Source organism: Neomonachus schauinslandi, chromosome X (assembly GCF_002201575.2).
Source record: "Neomonachus schauinslandi chromosome X, ASM220157v2, whole genome shotgun sequence".
In the NCBI taxonomy this organism is placed as follows: Eukaryota; Metazoa; Chordata; class Mammalia; order Carnivora; family Phocidae; genus Neomonachus; species Neomonachus schauinslandi.
This window is the reverse complement of record NC_058419.1, coordinates 119459339-119465615: the sequence shown is the minus strand read 5'-3', so window position 1 is coordinate 119465615 and position 6277 is coordinate 119459339. Positions and strand designations below refer to the sequence as shown.

Here is a 6277-nt window from a genome sequence, read left to right as displayed (position 1 = left end):
CATGTAGGGTAAGATAGAGGTTCAGAAGTTTAGGGTGTGGAATATCTTTAGGATCATTATTCAGCCTACCATATACAATCCTGACACAGGAGCAGCATATTAAAATGTAAGGTATTTGAACATATTTGCCAATTAAAACTATATCTATATATGTATTAATGGTCCATATACTTGATGCAAAAACATATATCTTCTTTAGCACTTACTATAGCTGTTTTAACATCATGTGAGCCTTGGTTCTCCAGCTGAAAGAAATATGTAGTCCAGAAAGCAGAGTTGTTATATACTATATTTTCCTAATTTCTTGACCTGCAATTTATTAACTAAGAAATCCCTGTTCAGGTACCTGGGAGGAAAAATGGTGGCAACATCCTTGGTTCTCCCTACTGACCTGCAGATATCTAAGTATCAACATGCAGATATTCAAATATTGACATGCAGAACTTGATTCTAGATATTGACAGGCATCTAGATAGTGACATATAGAACTTTCCGTAATAGCAATAAAAATTAAGTGGTCACCCATTTTGCTTGGAATTGGATTGGGTATTTTCCACACATATCTCATTTATTACTTTCCAGAACTTTCTGAAGGCTGTATAACTACATTCATTTTGCATATGGGGCAAGTAAGGATCAGAAAGAGTAAGTAACTTGTTCAAGATGAAAAAACTAGTTAGTTGCACTGTTGAGAGAGGTGGTAAACGTGAGGAACTCCTCATCCCCAACACATACACACACACACGCATGCGCGTGCTCATGTGCACGCTCACGCAAACACAACACAGATTATGGAGTTCTTTCATTTGGCTGACACATTTGTAGATATTTGGGTGATTCAGATTTCCCTCATATTTTTTAGAGGCATGTGCAAGATCAGATTGGAATGAGAGCTAACCAGTGGAATTTTGAAAATATGATGCATCTGAACATGAGATACTTGAAACCTAGTTCGCTTTCGTCACTCTCCCCTTTATTTCATTTCATTTTCAAGTTGGCTCAGTTCTTATAGCTGAAATGGCTTAATGGTCATTCCTGGTGTGTACATTTGTTACTAAATTTATTTTCTCAGTTATTCTTCACAGATGGTGGTGACCTCTCCTCATTGCCTTTCCCTTTTTAACCTACTGAGAAAAGCGCTCTCTCAGAACATCACACCACTGGCCCATATTAAGCATATTGATTTGAAAGAAATAGCTGGAAGGTCACAGCAGTTGGGTGACAGTGAACAGTGGTGAGTGGGGGCTTTGCTGGTTAGCATCAGGGCTGGGTTTGTAGTCTTAGGTCTTATTCAACTCAAATCCCAGCGGTCGTCAATAACAATGATGAGGATAAAATGGCCTCAAAGCATCGGGAGGACAAAGGGGTAGGGCCTGTTGGATGAGTGGTTTCAAAGCCCCAGGAAAATGAACTGATAATCCCTAGGGGACTGCTCCCATGGAGGGCAATTCTGAGAGAATTTGCCAGGCTTCTGTTCAGATAGGCTGCCGTTCAGATAGGCTGCCGGGGGAGGAGGGAAAGAGGCTTGAGATGGAGGGAGGAGAGGTGGAGTAGGGGTGCTGGCTTAAAGGAAAATGCTCTTAGGTATTGGATCAGCATTCCACGTTCATCATAAATGGACCTGTGTGTCTGTTCATGAGTGTCCTCCTGCTTGCTCGGTCCTTAGAGAGCACTGTTGTTTGACCTTCGGCATATTTGCACATTAGCTCTAATTTCATTTAAAATACAACCAAATGTAGGCTAAGAGGGTCTACACATCATCTCCTGTTAACTTCCAGAGACCAGCTCTTAGTCCCAGTCACCATGAGAACTGAGGCCATATGATCTCCAAGTCCCACTTACCGTCTCTGAAGATTAGGCCAAAGTCTTGTAATGAATCTTCAAATACTAATTTATATTCTTGTTCATCTTGTACAAAAACACACACACAAAATATCCTCCTACGTCCTTCCCTGACACTGTAGAGAAAGGAGCACCATACTTAGAGTCGAATTATGTGGGTCCAACACACGACATTCTACTTCCTGGTCACGGAACATCCCTGAACCTCAGTATCTTCATCATTAAAATGGTGTAAATAATATCTATCAGGAAGCACTGTTATAAAAATCAAATGCAATTGGTGTGAAGGCTCTTAATAAAGTAGTGAAATACAGATATAAATTTTTATTATTACTTCAGGAAGGAACTAGGCAGTTTTGGGGACCTACAACATTAAAAATAATTAGTGTGGGGAGAGTCCCTAAGATGGTAAAGGGACAGGTACATGGGGAACAATAAGAAACCATAGAATTGTTTTAGATCCATAAAAAGCCTCAGAGGTATCCCACAAGTTGCGGATAAGAAGACTGAGGCATTAAATTTTATCAGGTCCACCACACCATGGGTGACAACACTGATTCTGGAAGCCAGGTCCTCTGATTCCCAGTAGAATGCTTGTTCTGTGATAAGACGGAGTTTCAAAGGATTAACAAAAAGTGCCTTAAACTATCCTTTTAATATACCTACAGATGGTCATCTGTGCCACATTGCTTTTTTAATTGATATGGTGCATGTCTCATACCTCCTCATCATTCACAACCTCACAACCCCTTAGACTGCGAGTTCCTTAAGAAGCGTGTCTACTGTAATATGGTGTACACCTTAGCTTCAATGCAGTTCCATGATTATAGCTGGAATTCAAATAAAATTTGCTCAATGAACTAATCTATTGGTTCTCATTTCTTAGGAATGCCTTCTGAGCATATAACCCTTTAGCTCTTGTCTTTTTTCAAAGCTTTACCTTAAAGTGAATGGTTATTTATTAAAGGGTTCGCTTATATGACCATCTGTAGATATATTAAGAAGATACCTGTTCTTTTGTCATCTCAGGGACTCTCTCCACACTACTTTTTTTTTTTTAATACGGACCGCTTCACAAATTTTCATGTTATCCTGGCACAGGGGCCATGCTAATCTCTGTATCATTCCAATTTTAGTATATGTGCTGCCAAAGTGAGCACCACACTAATTACTTTTAATGTTATAGGTCCCCCCATTTAATGAGGCCTTGGAGGACCAGCAGGGCTTTCACCATGAGAGCTGGCAGGTGAGAGGGGCCCATCACATGCAGATGGAAGAGTTGCCTGGCTGGGGAGAGCAAGCAGAGCAGCTGGGTTTTTACTGGGGCATTCTGGGAAGTAAGGAAAATAAACACAGTAATTCAAAGCGTATTCCATCAAGTAGTCTGGATGGGTGAACCACATTTAAGATACTTTCTATCATCACTATTTGTATTTGCTATTACACATTTAAAGTCTTTTAGAAAATGTATATTATGACTGTGATAGACTGCCACAAATAGTTCGATAGCCACAAATTTTGAGTGCCTGACATTTTTGTCCATCTTCCTTTTTCTGGTTCTTTTGAGAATCTTCTCTTCTCTTCTATATGGTCCCTCACAGGGGAGGAAGCATAAGCCAAGTTTGACCTATCATGGTACATTACACTAGACATGGTGATTGGTTTCAAGATGAGCATGAGGACCATACCAGACCAATCAGTCATTTTCAAACAGAAATCTTCAGAAAGAGCAACGTTTGCCCTTGAGCTTGCTAGAACAGAAGGACGTAAATCTTGACCAGCACTTAGACGGTGACAGAAATTCTCTCTTGAGCGAACTGTAGTTAGGCTCCCCTGAGCCCTCTTCTCGACTAGGCCTCAACCTTGGCCTTCCATGTCCATCCTGTCTTTGCTGGGCCTGCACAGCCCAGGTTTAGCAAGAATCCTGCTAAGTCAGTTTATGGAGAATCCCTGCCCCCACCTGGTATCTGATCAAGTTCCTTATCCCCCATGTTGATGTTTAAGTCCTTGGCCTGCCTTTAGCAAGAATCCCTCTACCCTTGATGTCTTCTCTGAGTAGTTTTCCATCCACTGCCCTCCTCACCCTGCTCTTTGGCTATAAATCCCACTGTCCTTGTATTTGGAATTGAGCCCAATCTCTCTCCCCGATTATGATAGTGTTGACCCCATTGCATTCTGACACTTTTACAAGTGTCAGAATAATTCTTTAACAGGGGCTAACAGAACTCATCAGAGCTGAGAGATGGGGAGGCAAAGCACTGACCACTTTTGAGACCGAGTGCCTAAAGCCAGAAGCATCCATGGACCTTCCAGTTATGTGAGCCAGTTATCTCCTTTTTACTTAACTATGATGGTGTTGAGGTTCTCTCACTTGCCATGGAAAAGGCTCCAATAAATGCAGCAAGTCCTTATTGCTTTGAGGAAACTTGACATAGACTAACTGGGTACAGTGGTATTAAAGTTAAAAATCCAAGACAGCCCAGATTTTCCCCTGCCTCCTCTCCCAATGGCAATGGGAATGAGAGTAGGTGTTTCTTGTGGATATTTTATTCTTTCCAAAATTAACATTTGTAAAACATCTGTTGTAAGGCAAACACCATACTAGTTTTATATAAGCTATTTTATTTAATTCTGTCTCTCAAAGAAGTCCTTGTTATACCTAATACTCAGATAAGGCAACTGAGGTCCAATGTGTTTTAATGAACCTTGGAATGTCTACCACCAAATCACATGTTCTTTCTCCCACACCTCTCGAGATGCACTTTGATAAGGACATTTTTCCTTGACAAAGAACGTTGTTTCTTTGTGGTTGTACTTTATAAAAATTGTGGTGAAAATGTACCAACCATTTTACATTGTTTGTTGGTTTCTTTACACTCAAGCAAATGTGCTAGAAAAGAATGAAACAATCTTAAATTTACCATACTTAGTTTCAGTCCTTTCTTTATCTACAATATAGTATTTACCTAATAGTGTGAAGGGAAGCCTCAATGGACGTAGACACCAAACACTCCCTGGAAAACTCTATGAGGTCACTAAGGTTTTACTGCTTCAGTGTAGTGGTGTAGAAAAAGCCCTGGGTATAGACATTTGGGCAGCCCAAGGACAGCACTTTACAGCTGTCCCATGAAAGCGCTTTGAACTTTCTTTTTTTTTTTTTAAGATTTTATTTATTTGAGAGAGAGAGTGAGCAAGAGAGAGAGAGAAGGAGCAGGGGGAGGGGCAGAGGGAGATGGAGAATCAGACTCCACACTGGGCAGGGAGCCCAACATGGGGCTCGATCTTGGGACTCCAGGATCATGACCTGAATGAAAGCAGATGCGTAACGGACTGAGCCACCCAGGTGTCCCACTTTGACTAACTTTCAAACTGGACAAACAAGGTTTCTGTTTCAGAGTTTTGGGTTTTTTGTTTGTTATTGTTTTGCTTTTAACCAAAAGTCTTTTTGATTCAGCTGGAAAGGAGACAACAACCATTGTGATACCTTCATGAAACTCCTGGAATCCTCAAGCAGTAAATTGCACAATAGGATAACAAAATTATGTTCCCAATCTTAAACCAGAAAGAAGTTACTTTTAATCTAGCTGGGTTTCTAAAAAAAAAAAAAAAAAAAAGAATAATTCATTCTCCTTTGAGCCAACATGTCTTTAAAAATAGGTCTTTCATATTTTTCCTCTAGGAGAAAAAAATTCGTATGTATTACCTCACAAGAAAGCTATATTCTTCTTGTTTTCATAAGTAATAGCTACATAAAAAGCATAATCTACCATTGTTAGCGTTGCCAGCTAGTCTGACTTGAGACTGTGAGTGAAACATTCTTCAGATGACAGCATAGCTTGTTAAACCTCGGAGGAGGTCTTCTAGTTTATTCTGGAAGGGCTGAATGCAGCGTTTAGCATGGTGCTTTACATGTATGACCCACTCAATAAATGAACAAGGGAGACTCCAGTAAATTGTGGATTCAGATAGAGAAAAAGCAACAGAGAGATATATCAGAAAGGCTCACATGATGATTGCAATCCCAAGGTATAATTTCAAGCACACAGTATCACAAGATCTGGCAACATTAACTCATCTGTGGCATTGAGTGGGTTGTTATTTACAACTGTTTCTGGTTTCTTGAAAAACAAAGCAAAACAAATCAAATCAAAACAATCCTCACCCATAGCAGGCTTTTGCAATCATAAATATTTTCCAATAATGTGGTGTTAAAGTTGTGAATTAGAAATGTAATATTCAAAATGGTTTACATTTCTCTCTTTCCTTCCCCTTCCCCTCTATCCCATTCCATCCTTTGCAAAATCAAAAAGTATAAAAGTACATTTCAAGCATGTTTCAGTGTGCATCGATTCTGGGGATAAACCAAGGGTCCATTAATCACTCCAATATGCAGTTCTAACATGAAACAAGAACCAAATCCCCCTCCCCCCCCTTT

At 40.0% G+C, this 6277-nt stretch overlaps 1 non-coding gene across 1 annotated transcript; it reads right to left on the bottom strand.

Annotated features, from left to right (window-relative positions):
* Window positions 1-2898: 2898 nt before the first annotated feature.
* LOC123323482 lies at window positions 2899-3002 on the bottom strand. The gene has a single exon (XR_006539425.1). It is a non-coding gene; the product is annotated as a U6 spliceosomal RNA (small nuclear RNA).
* Between the last annotated feature and the right edge of the window lie 3275 nt (window positions 3003-6277).